Here is a 13866-nt window from a genome sequence, read left to right on the forward strand (position 1 = left end):
TGCTAGACAGCCACGCTAGTTATTCTTTATTTCCCGTCATCCTCCCATTTCAAGATACTTTCTCAATGTTTCTCTACCCTTCTCTGTCCCGAGAGATCAACCTATAATTAATGCAACTTCTGGCTTTCCTACTCTCTGGCTTCCCATTGGATTCATTCTCTGGTAATAGGCATAGGGCAGTAACAGCTTCCTGCTCTTGTGGTTCCCTGGGTGCTTTACCATCCTTAACCCTGTCTACACCCTGTAAATAGTCCTTCAGTAATCTCTCTTCAGTTAAGCCCTTTGAAAGTGCCATCTGTTTCCTACAACCGAAATACAAACAAACTTGTATTCCTGGTTCCAGTCCATCCCCACCCATTCCGTGCTACCCCTAGACTAATACAGCCGAGCCGCAAATGTGATTATAGTTCCTCAATGACCTGCAGTGGTTCTCAAGTTAAAGTCCATATCCCTTAGCTTAGCTCACGAAACCTCCATGGTTTGATAATATCTATTGATATAGTCTTATCTTCCACACTGCTCTTTCCTCCCATAAACCAAAAACTGTTTGCTGTCACTCAAACAAGCCATGCTATCCATTCCTCCTTTCCTTTCCATTCTGTTTTCCTAATGGAATTCTTTACCTTCTCTCTTCAGCTTGCCAACTCCTACTTCAAAATTCAGCTCAAGTGTCTCCTCTTGTAGAATCTTCCAGTCTCATTTACATGCCCACCAATGTATTATATACCTATCATACTTTTATCAGACTTCAGCAGTAATTGTGGATTAATGCTGTCTCCCCACTGGTATAAACATTTTGAGGGCAAGGAAGATGACTTATTTTAATTTGTTGATCCTAGCTACAAATCATAGAGCCCTTGACTGGTACTCCTCTTCCTTCTTCTTAGCAGACACAAAATTAGCAAGAGTCCTCTTTCTTTCTGCTCACTGTGAGGAATGTTCCTAAATATCTCAAAACTATAATCTAGGGCCTTGAATGCTTAGTATTATTCTACATAATGGGAAAATGATCATGAGTTGTTCTCCCCAGACTGGAGTCTGAGAAATAATGGTAAAAGGATCTCTCTGGAGGTCATATTCTCTGCAGCTACTCCTTCTCTTACAACAGGTAGCTTGGCTCCTCCAAGGCACGTGGCTGAGGACAGAGTCTGAGAGGAACAGGAGGACATTTGCAACAGAGCTGAGCAGGCCAGATATGCACTAGTAACATATATCTCAGTTCCAAGCTTTGGGAATTTTACAGGGTATTCGTTTGCTGTATTTACTTGTCTTGAGAGTCAAGTTCTTAAGAGAGAGTAGGCATGAGACTCTTGAAAAGACACTGATTCAGTCACCCCTGTCATCATCCCGGTCCTTCTCTGCACTCTGAAGTTTAAGAGAAAGAGATAAAAAGAGAGACACAGGCAGATGGACAAACTGACAGAGAAAGAGAGAGAGAAAGGTTGACACTCACTAGTAATGTGATATTGTCACTTCCTGAATGACCAATCTAATTGCTAAAATGTTCCCCTTTTTATAGGGAGAGCACTTGCCCCTACTTCAGAAGTTGCCCCAGGCAGTAGGGATGGATGCCAAGGTGATGCAGGGACTCTGACCATCGCTCCATCGCTTTCACTCAGCCCCTGAAATCTCCTCACACCCTGAAACCTTGCACGTGGTTTTGGTCTGTAAATCACCATGGTAATGAGCACTACATAAATAACTCATAGAGTTCAATAGAAAAAAAAAAAACTAACAATGAGCATGAATAATGAGGAAGTAAGGGCTTTGTGCACTAGTTCCAATTAAATTGCTCACAATAAATAAACACACTTATGCTTTCTTGAAACTGTGGGTGCTGGCTTTCTTTGCCTAGAGAGAATAAAGACCAAATAAGTAATAGAGAGGAAACTGGATTTATTGATTCAAATATAGTTTAAAAATAGGAAAGGTGGCCTGAACAGTAACAGGGGAAATAAGAGCCAGTCACAGAGTGATACTGTGCACCTTCAGTAAAAACAAGCTAAATAAAAACAAAGATTTTTTAAAAATTGTTTTAAAGAAAAAAAAAAAAAGTCTCCCAACAGGTCAGAGTTAAATATAAAACTATTGACTAAAGTGGAACTGAACATGCATAAGAAATGGTTAACGATGTTTTGTAAGTTCAGCCATGACAGTATTAGTGTAGGAAAAGTCTGCCTTTCAATATTTTGGCAATAGCTTGATAAGAAGCCAACAGGAGTTTTCACAGAGCACCTTAAAAGCCTGTCTTATCCTTGGGGTTTCTTCAGCCAATGAAAGTTTGTCATGATGATGTAATGCTCCTGAGTTGTGTTTCAGCACCGAGTATGTGGTCACCGGATATCATGCCTGAGATATAGGTAAGTTTCTGGATCAAATCTTTCTTTCCAGCCTGTTCCCCTGCTTAAACTAATTTCAGCAGAGATCATTTGGTTCTCATCTAGTTTACTATCTCTGAACAGTTTTTTTTTTAATGTGGGTTAGGGTTATTATAGAATTGTAAAGACAGCTGGTAAACAAAATGATGGGATCTAAGAGTCAGTTTTCCTCTGTTATTAGTATGAAGGCTTTTACTCCTCAGTAATTTATCATCACCTCAGAGGGGAAGAGCAGCAATCAGGGTTATGTTTTATTTGTTAGGAGAGTTCTAGTCATTTAACAAACAAGTTTTACTAGAAAGACATTTTCAGGGAGATGGAAAGATTTCTTTTTAAGGATTCACACTGAATTTGACTTAAATTATTAAGTGAGCCCCAGTGAACTGTAAGCAGGGAACAAAGTTTCAATGTTTATTGTAAATAGAGAATATATATAGATCCTGCCTCCACAGAGGTTAAACCCTACAAGAGAGATAGAGAGATAGCACGCTATTTGTTTTCTATTTTTAATTAAGTCAAAAACAATTTACAAAGGAAAAAAAAAAAAACCCTAAAGATTTGATGACCTTTAGTAGCCTGATAGTTATATGAAGTTAAATAGAAAAAATAAATAAATATGAATAAATAAGCTAATTCTGATACATGGATGTGCAGATGCTTTTATATGTAAGCGCCATTTTTAAATTTGGAGTATTTTAAAAATTTGAGCGGGGTAACCAGCACAACCAATGGATATGTACCTCTTTCTTTTCTCTCCATGATACCCTCTGCAGATTGGAGATTTTTAAGGAACTTTTATTGATACCAGTCAAGCTGTGTATATTCAAGCAACATGAGTTACAGAAAACAATTATGCAGATAATTTAAGAATTTTTTTAAAAATCAAGAATGCTACTGGGAAAAGAGAATGAGTCAGGGGAGGGGCCTACAGGGAGGGGAGGAGTTTAATAACATGTTACCAATAACACTGATTGAATTATCCAGATGATTAGTCATCTTTCCCTTTCCCTCTGATCATATAGACACAGACTCTGAGAAGAGCATCTCAAGTAAGAGTGGGGGGGAAATTATCTTCAGCAATGAGGAGAAACAGAAAATGTTAAGTGTTACAGATTTTCTAACAGGAGAAATATTTTTTTCTTCTTTTGTAGAACTCAGTATCTGATGGGTGCTGATGCATGTATTCTTTTACTAAAAACTTTGCAAATTTCTAACTTAAAAGCTACTCTGCTCTGCCCTCGACTGAGTTTCTCAACTACACATCACTTTCCACTGCATCTGCATTTACTTTACTTCCAAAGAGTGAGGTCATCTCTCTACCGTACTTCCTAAATGGTTAATAGATGCTCACCCCTTGCATAAAATTATCCTCTTCTCTTTTGTTCCACAGTTAATTCATTTTCCTCTCAAAGCATTTGGTATTACAAAGTAAACCTTATAGAAATTTTTAAAAATGTGTCAGTCAGCATAATATAAACATTACTCACTTTCCTTTTCTTTTTTTTTTTTTTAGCCATAATTTTCCATAACATTGCTTTGGTGCAGTACTTGGTACTGACACTTGGGACTTAGATAAAATCTTCTATTTCCATAGCATCCTATGATTTGTTTTTTGCACCATAAATTCTGTACAGGAAGCCAACACGGTCATGAGAAGGGATAAAAGTCCTGTTCTAGAATTGAATGAATGAGTGAGAGGTGCTCTAGAATGACTGATGGAAAGAGTAAACATTTCCAAGAAAAGGAAACGGTATGGATAAGGTGGAGAATGATGAGAACAACAGTTCGGATGACCTGGTTTCTGATACAGGATGCATTTGGCTTTGGGGCCATGGTCTAAGCTGAAATCCCAAGCCTTTATCACAGAGCTTTGGGGTAGCACGTGGTAGCTCATTAGGCTTGCGTTCCCAATTCTCAGAGCACCCAGCTGGAAGCAAAAAGGGTATCCGTGTGGATTAAAGCACAGCTCATTAGTCTGCCAGCCAGGCCTTTGGAGAAGCCTAGAAGGAGTCCGCTTGGGGTTCTGCTTGATCTAGGAAACCTCTTTGATCCTTACTCTGTGATGCAATGATGCAGAAAAATTCAGGAATTTTTAAAATTCTTTTTTTTACGAGGAAGATATTGCTTAAGGAAGAACCTTAGGGCATGATCTGAGCACGGATGGGGACCGATAATGCACCCTTGTGATTTATCCTGTGGACAGAACAGGACTTGGAAGAGACAATCCAGGGGGTAGATCTCTTTGTATGTGTAAGGTCAGAAGGTTACAATCCAATTCCAGTTTTCCTGAAATCAGAAGGTTATATCTGTCCAAAAGACAGCCTAGAGGATTTGTAAGTTCACAAAGTCTGGTAACCCAGAAAATAAGATTCTGGTAACCCAGAAAACAAAGTTTCTATCCTTAAAGAGCTTTCAGTTTCCCTTGATTTGTTAAGTCTTAAAGAATAGTACTCTGATCCATCAAGTACAGAGAAGTAGAAGTTTGTGGTAAAAGGAGGATGACCACACACCCCAGTGTGCCAAAGATGGTCCCAGCTTATGCCTCTTATCTCAGTATAATTATCAATAGCCCTTCTATTCATTCTCAGAAGGTCCTGGTTTGTCACTCACAAATGATGAACCATTAAAAGAATTTAAATATGAGGTAAAGGAGGATGGTTAATCCAGGCAAGAAATTCTGAGGCCCTGACCCAAGGCAGTGGTCATGGTGATAGGGAGGAGCAAACAGTGTCCATTTCCCCTTTTAGAAACAGTACTCCCACCTCCTCTGGGAGAGTGTCTCCCCTCCCTTTGTGAGGTGTCTCTGTATGTCAGTCAGTCAAGGGTCTCCACAGGCCAGGGGATGGGCATGTGACCAATGAGCCAACAGGATACTCTCTCCCGGAACTTCGCCCCTTGGGCAGAACGATGAGATCAGAGAAGGGGAAGCTTGGGCATCACTTAGTGGAGCAGCCGAGCACGGGCAAGCCCAGTAAGCAGGTCCTGCTACAGAGACCCCGTCCCCACCCCCCAAAACCAGCCCCTGTCATCTCTGGGTCAGCTCTTCAGCCTTCCTTTCACTCTGTGAGTTCCCTGGTAGACTTCCCACAAACATCTTTTTCGTTTACCTTAGCCAGAGTTCCGGTTCTGCCGTTCCCTGGAGGCCCACACAGATGATCACTGTTGTCAGTATGCTCCAGGTACATATGGAGGAAAAGCGAGGCGATACACTCACGAACAAGCACTTTTCTTTTCACGCCGAATCTGAGCCATGATTTTTGTAAGGCAACTTCATACCACCATCTCCCTCTATCCCTTTCATATAGTTCGTAAGATGCCGTATCTACTTCGCAGCTAATTTTCCTATCATCACGTGTGAATATATACACAGCAATGGAGTTTGCTTTGTTCAAAGGCAATTGTTGGTGTTGAATTTGAAGGTCTGGCATCTGTCGGTGAGAGTCCAAGAGCCCAGGATTTGTTTCCTTACCTCTTGTGGTGGTTCCAGTACTACATGGTGGGGGGGGGGGGGGGTTGCTGCGAAAGCAAAAGGCTAAGACTTAAAACAAACAAAACAAAACCAAAACAGACTCCACACACAGACCTTTCCTGGGAGATTATTTGTCAATGAAATGAATGCGCGTGTGAAACCGGAAGTGTTTATTTTGGTATTGTTCTCCTTTAAGCCATTCGAGGCATGTAGTGATGCCTCTGCGGTTGTAACACAGCTAGAGGGTGCTGAGCGGGGACCTAGCCCAGGCTGAACACACTCGCTTCAGGTGCGGGGTAAGGAAGTGAGGGGGCGGGGGGGCAAAGGGAATACTGGGGAGGGCAAGACCCTACCCTGCGATTGGCTGGATTCTGATGCAGCATATACTCTAACGTCCTGAAATATGGTAGGCAGGAAGTCTCCACAGATGCACTCTGCTGCAGTTCTTGAAAGGCAGGAACAAATTTAAACTGGGTTTTGTAAAAACAAATGACATCATTCCTGCATACTCTGAAAAGCTGCAGCCCCAATGGAACATTTTCCCATTTTCCCCTTTGCTCTTTATGTGTCTGACTGCAGGGCTTCAGGTTTTTATGCTGCACGTTTAACTGGCTAAATCTTGCAGGGAATAACCTTTCATCACTTGCCTCTAAAAATAATAAAATCCAAGAAGAAAATATAGAGGCATGTAAAAGTTCATTTAAACTCACGTTTAATCTCCATGTGGCTGTTATCTAGAGACATGACAGCACATGGGAAGAATTCTAGTGATTTGAAAGAAACAATAACAAAATGCTGTATTGGGGACTGTCATCATGGAAATTATGGCACTGATTTATTTTGGGTGGCCTTCATTGTACAGTGCTCAGCACTGCTGGTGGGGAGGACGAGGATTTCCATTTAGGGATTTTTCTGGGTTTGCATTGTTAGCTGCAAAAGTAATCAGGGATCTGTTGTAGTTAAGATGGTCAGTGAAGAGCTGTATTGAAATAGTGTTCAAGACGTGCTGTTCCTCACTGTAGAATTCCACAAAATAGAAAAGATATGTGAATCTGAAAGTTGTTTTGTTTTTTTTTAATGCAGCAGATCTAGCTGACTTTCAAAATGTTGTCTAAAAAGCTAGACACCTGGAAATGAAATATTGAATCTTGGACCTATCGAAATGTGATGGAAGTTTTCTCATTAAGAAAACATTTGTTTAAGCACTGTCCTTAGTCAAAGGATGTCCCAGGAAGTTCCCTATTTGTCGATGTCAGTCCTGTATGAGCAACTGCATGGACACATACAGTGACAGCCCACCGAGGCTCAAAGCCTACCTGGTTTTCTCAGTCCCATCCCTGAATCCCAGACCTAACTGTTCACCTTCCTAAAACCAGTTTCCACACCTAATTCTGGAAGCTGCTTTTCTTTACTGAATGGACTGTGAAAATCTTTTCAGTTTAATTTTCTTCAACATTATTATTAGATGGCAAACAAAAATGAATTTCAAATCACAAGGATGAATTTTATATGAAGAAATATATTAGATATCTTCTGAACTGAAGTATGCACCTAAAACCATACACCCTTAAAATTCTCAGTGACATATTCAGGAAACAGAGGCAAGATGATGCCTGCCTTTCTGTCTGAAATGAAACTAGCCCAGAGATAATCTTAAAGAGAAATGAAGAAACCAGTCCATACACCCATCCTTGTCCTCCCCACTAAACATTAATTTTACATCTCTGGTTCTGCATAGTTCCTTTGATCTTCAAATCCTGGAAGTCATCTTTGAAAACCCCACTTTTGTTCATGCCATTATGAATTAAATACTGGCTACTGCGTAGACCCAAAGAAAGTCATATGCCAGCAATCGAGAATAATATCTAAAATAAATGGAGATACATTTACTAGTTAAGAAGTGCAAGGCACTGGATTAGATAAACAAGTCTTTGTTATCAAGGATGAGACCATTGGTTTATTTTCATTGCCCTCCTCTTCAAAATTGCCCTCTCATTCTGAAGGAAAATTTTAAAAATATTTTTCTGGATGATTTTCTCCATTCTATTATCTGAAATTGTTTCCACTTGGAAAAGATGCCCAGCTAGATCTTCTTATGGAACTAAACGTGATTTCCTCTTGTTATAACCACTTTTTTTCCATTAGAAACACTTTTTACATGTGGGAAGCATGCTTTATACTTCCCAGTTTGGGAAAAGAAGAGAGAACTTCCCAGCACCTCCTTCTGAACTTCTAGCCTCTCTTCTTTTTTCTTACTTTGTCTTTTACCTCCCTGAACTGTTGGAGCTGAGGAAACAGAAATAGAAGCTTGGGGCTGGAGTGGTTGCTTGGACCCTTCCTTGAACCTTAAAAATTAAAAAAAAAAAAATTTTAAGAAGTAGAAAAGAGGAACACTGTATAACAATTTCTAAGTTCTACTCACTCTGCTTTGAATTCTTCCCATGGCATGCACATGTTGAATGTTTTACACCAAAACTGTCTATGGAATTTTCTTTCAAAAAATATCTTACGACATTTAAAACTTTGAGTTTAATTAAAAAAAAAATAGGAGGGGAGTATTAGGAGATGTAAAGGAACCTAAATTTAATTATCTTTTGCTGATAATTGCTGTGTAACTTAAGACAAGTTTATGTTATTGTAAAAATACAATGGAAATTCTACCATTAATTAAATTTGCCCAAAATTTGGTAGAAACGAATCCCATAATACTGACATAACTGTATGTATCCACTCCAGTTTATGTGGCAAGCAAATAAAAAGATGTTGTGAAAGGCATGCATGGGATGCAAGGACAGCAAAGCACAAGCCCAATCACATTGCCCTTCTGCTGAGAACTTTCTGATGGCTTCCCATTTCTTTCAGAGAAAGCCCAATACCCTTGCAGAGATCAAGGTTCTGCACTCTGCTCCTTCCTGCCTGACCACAACTTCTCCCCTCTCACCTTACTTGCTCAATTTCAGCCACACTGAACTCCTTACTGTTTATTAGACAGTCCAAACATATGTCAACTTCAGAACCTTCACAGAAACAAATTCCTGTGCCTGGAACAATGTCCCTCTAGATGGACATGTGCTAGCTCATGTGTTTCCTTCGGATCTCTGCTCAAAGGCCACGGTTTCAGGGAGGCCTTCCCTGACCACAGTATATAAAATAGCAGCCTCCTCTATCACTCATCATTACTCGCTACTTCCAATATCGTTGATCCCCTGTAGCCCTCTTTACTTTTTCCAGAGCACATATAAACATCTGACATTCTCTGTATTTTGTTGACTTGTTTATTGTCTGCCTTCCCCCAGTGGAAGGAAAGCTCCATTAGGGCATGGGCTTGGCTTTGTCCCCCCGTGTCTACAACAATACCCATCACAAAGAAGGGGCTCAGCAAATATGTGTTGAATAAATGAATGAAGAATTAATGAATGTCTGATTTTTAAATCCTAACATAATTCCGTATCTCTAAGACCTCTTTATATGTGTCTTCATAGAAAAATTATACTTCTCTTTGTTCCTGAATCTTACATCACTGAAGTTGTAATTAGACATATTTAACATTAAAATATAAACCCTAAGTTTTTTCATATTGAAAAGTATACATTAATATCAGTGACCCTCTTTCAAATATGATCCTATATACTGCCTTCTCTCTTCTGCCCTTGCTTAAAAATTAACTAAAATAGTAGTGCTTACTGGTTTTTCCAGTGACCCCTTACATAATAATTTCCTTAATTGGTTTCAATCTGTGTTTCATTCGGCTCCAGCACAGAAAGCTCTCCTACACCTTCTCTTCATTCTTAATGTTTTCCTCATTCTTGTCTGTCTCCCTGGAGCCCTTGAAACCATGAACTTTCAATTAATTTTTAAAATTTTTCTAATTTCTATTTGCAATGGTCTTACCCTTACCCATTACATTGCCTTCTCTTTCCCCGCTGGAAACCCTGCTCTGTGAGGTTACTCCAACTGTAATCTTTGGACAAATACAGTGGACTGAGTGGACCCTCATGAAAGTGAATTCTCATGAAACAATGAGCAAAGGAATTCCTGATTTGGATGAGTCACGTAAGAGATGTGCTTCGAAAGAAGCTGGCTTTTTCCCTTCCTTAACAATTAAAGGTTTCGAAGCAGAAGTATGTTTAAATACAGAGTTAAAGGTTAACCTGTTTTTTTCCTGTGTTTCTGCATTTTTTATGGTTTTTTACTCTTGTGCATAAAACTTTTTTTATAGAGCTCTAAACTTTAAAAGAATTTAGGACATTATATTTTCCATCTTCTACAATTTCACAAACTACCACTTGCTGGTAAAATCCTGCCATGTTAGCTTCTCTTCTTTTTCCCTATTCCTAACTCCCATATGGATCTGAGATCTGAACATAAGCATTGCCATCCAATAGAACTTTCTGCAATGATGGCAATGTCTTAGAGCTGAACTGTTCAATACAGTAACCACTAGCGACATGTGGCTATTGAGTGTTTGAAACCTGACTAATGCAATGGAGGAACTGAATTGTTAATTTTCAGAAGGGCATCTTTAATGAAGATAAGTTTCCCGCACCAAAAATGGAAAGAGTAGATGAACTCAGTCTACACCTACGTGTAGTCTACATCTATACCCAAAGCTCATATCCTTATCTTCTCTTAGTCACACACTTTATTATTCCCAGTGTTTTTCAGGAAAATTCCCTAGAAAAGTAAAACTGGAAAAGTACTTTGACAGTCAATGCTCAGGGATCTGTAGTGAGAGAGGAACGTTTGTCAATATTATAATGAAACTAGGGCTCCGTGTTAACTTTGGGTTTAGAATCTTGTACAGCGACTCTGCTACTACAATAGTAGAATATACTTAATTTTGTTACTTTGCCCACACTGCAAGGCACTTTTAGGTCATGATTTCCAGATGGTAAGATTCAGAATGGAAAGAGAAAGTGACCTAGAGACCTTGATAACCTGACTTCTGAAATACCAGTGTTTGATTACATAGAATCTAAGTTGTCCCATTTCTGTCAATGCACTATTACCTGTGATAATTTGACATTAGTTGAAATTGAACAGTGTTCTTAGCAATACTGTGGGGAAAATATGAAATTTCAGTCTTCTCCAAATGAATCCACTCGGCTTAAAATGTGTTTATGATACTATAGAGGATTCCTTTGATTCTTAAATTTTTCCATCTTTATAATTATAGAAATCCCTCTATATCATGGGTGTTACCAAAGTTTAACATATCTTTGCTTCTTTGTATGTTTATATAGGACTCCCCTCTTTAATTTTTTTTAATCTGAGTACAGTTGGCACACAATGCTACATTAGCTTCATGTGTACAACTTAGTGATTTAACAAGTTTATACATTATGCTATTGTCACCACAAGTGTAGCTACCATCTGTCACCATACAGCGCTATTACAATATCATCGACTGTATTTCCTATGCTGTGCCTTTTACTCTCATGGTTTATTCATTCCATAACTGGAAGCCTGTATCTCCCACCCCCCCTTTACCCATTTTGCCCAACCCCCTCCTTTGGCAACTATCAGTTTGTTCTCTGTATTTATAGGTCTGATTCTGCTTTTTATTTGTTTATTCGATTGTAGTTTTGTTTTATTTTTTTAGATTCCACCTATGAGTGGAATAATGTGGTACTTGTCTTTCTCACTCTGACTTATTTCACTTAGCATAATACCATCTAGGTCCATCCATGTTGTCTTAAATGGCACAATTTCATCCTTTTAATGGCTGTATAATATTCCTGTGTGTGTGTGTATGTGTGTGTGTGTGTGTGTGTGTGTACATACAACATTTTCCTTATCCATTCATCTATTGATGGACACTTAGGTTGCTTCCATGTCTAGGCTATTGTAAATAATACAGCAATAAACATAGGGGTGCATATATCTTTTTGAATTAGTGTTTTCATTTTCTTTCAGTAAATACCCAATTGTAAGACTCTTTTTTTATTACTCTCTAGACATCATGTCTTCATAGAGTTGCTCCAATGGTGCCACATCATTGAGTAGGATGTTAACCTATAGCCAGACAAAATATGTCAAAGGCCTAGGGGGAAAAATCTCTTACCCACAGCTCCACAGGGTTTATTCTGCAGAACACTATTTTTGAGATACTCCCTGACCTGAACAAAACAAATTGAAAAGACGGAAACTACATTATCCCAGGAAAATTAGAATACACACTGACATATTAAACATTCTGAGAAGTCCAGTAGCAAAGAAACCTGTTGACTTTTTTTTTTTTTTAGATTCGGTGTTTCTTTGTTAATTTGGCCTTAGAACACTTTATTTTCTCACCTGACATCTCTGAATAGCCCATGGAACTAATGTTCCAGAGAATACACTTTGAGAAATCCTGTCTCAGCATTAGGATATTCCTAGGTATCATTTTCTTGTTTCCAAATATTCTCGTGTATACCAGGTCTAGATACATTCACCAGACTCAGAAACCATATCGATTCTACAGACTCTAGATTTGAGAGGGTTTCCAAGAGGTCAGTAAAACAGATGATAGTTGATAGATGATAGATAGATAGATAGATGATAGATAGATAGATAGATAGATAGATAGATAGATAGATAGATGATAGATAAAGTTTCACCATGTAATACAAGAGTCCCCACTGAGAACTTCTCTAACAGTTTGTAGTTGCTTTGCCAAGAGGCTTCAAACATATTGGGAATCACAATTGCTCATCAAGTTAGAAATTGGTCATTAATTGCAGATGCAATTAGCTTTATGATGATTCCTTGTAAGTAGGCTCTTGTAGACAAGATTTCCCCCACTGAAAATACCTGGAGGGTCTGTTACAAATAGCAGTTCCCAGGACCAGATAACACACAGTAGTTTTCATGATTTGCCTTAGTTTTAGCTTGATTTCTTTGAGACTACAGGAATGAACACTCCTACATGACTTAGTTAAGGAAATTATCTGTGTAAGGACTGCCCATGAAACTACTGTGTGCTGAAAATGAAAAGTATCTCTAAAAGTGAGAAAAACATCATTAAGATAGTCTTCCCTCAGGAACAACACTACTTAGTATCTTCTCCCAAACAAATAATAAGTAAAAAGGAAAGGATTTACATGGTGTCCAGATTTCAGAATTTTACAGTTCTGAGATATTTTTTATCTACCTAATAACTACTATCTCCAAACCACTTTAATATGTGAGTCTCACATAGAGTGCCTTTATCTGCTTCACAGATTCTTCTCTAGTAAAGATCTCTAGCCGTGCTTTTAATCTATATTCAAGAAATTGAAATCAGGCAATGGCAGTGGATTGCGTGAGATAATACTGTATAGAAGACGAACTTTGGAGTCAGAAAGACATAGGTTCACAAATCCCGACTCTAACAATCATAAGCTGTGTAACCATGGGAGCCTATTTAACTTTTCTGAATGTCATTTTCTCCATCTGTGAAATGGGTGATTTGGCACCTACAACAAAAGATAGTTAAGGGAATCGGATGAGATAGTGTATGTAAAGCATTTAGAACAGAGCCTCGAAAATAGTAAAATGTATCCAAAAATGGGGATTATTACTCTAAGCTGTTTATTTTGGTCTAGAAAAACTTTCTGAATTATTTTTCTTTATATATAGTTTCTAGAAAATAATATTCAAACATCCATTTTTTAAGCTACATATCCCATGGATTTTATTCCTTTATTCAACAAATGCTCTGGTCACTAAAGTTCAGGAAATAAGACAAAGTCCTGAGCTGTGGTACAAATGATAGCCACACATCACAGCAAGTATACTATGAGAGAGGCGTGATCACAGTGGTGTGGGAAGACAAGAAGGGAGTAAAAAATTCTGCCCAAGTGTGGCTTGGTCTTTTTAGGGAAGAAAGCAGAGGATTTGTGCCTGAAAGACCAAGGGAATTTGCCTGGTGGAGGAGAACGGAAGGGTCTTTCAGCAGATATATTAGGAAATGAGATGTCCAGTGGGGCTAGATGTCCATATGTAATTTAGGGAGGAAAGACAAGAAAAACAGGGTTCAAGAGTATCTGTATAAGATGT

At 38.7% G+C, this 13866-nt stretch overlaps 1 protein-coding gene and 1 long non-coding RNA gene across 2 annotated transcripts in view; one reads left to right on the forward strand and one right to left on the reverse strand.

Annotated features, from left to right (window-relative positions):
- LOC144381567 (uncharacterized) overlaps nt 1-5869 on the reverse strand; it is a 74653-nt gene extending 68784 nt beyond the window's left edge. The window contains exon 1 of the long non-coding RNA XR_013446928.1: nt 5486-5869. This is a non-coding gene — a long non-coding RNA (uncharacterized LOC144381567). The remainder of the gene's footprint in view (nt 1-5485) is intronic.
- Nucleotides 2159-13866, forward strand: part of KLF12 (KLF transcription factor 12) — a 575200-nt gene continuing 563492 nt past the window's right edge. Inside the window, exons 1-2 of the mRNA XM_078070259.1 lie at nt 2159-2360; nt 5491-5557. The gene's annotated coding sequence lies outside the window, so the exon portion shown is untranslated. The remainder of the gene's footprint in view (nt 2361-5490; nt 5558-13866) is intronic.

Source organism: Halichoerus grypus, chromosome 4 (assembly GCF_964656455.1).
Source record: "Halichoerus grypus chromosome 4, mHalGry1.hap1.1, whole genome shotgun sequence".
Lineage (NCBI taxonomy): Eukaryota > Metazoa > Chordata > Mammalia > Carnivora > Phocidae > Halichoerus > Halichoerus grypus.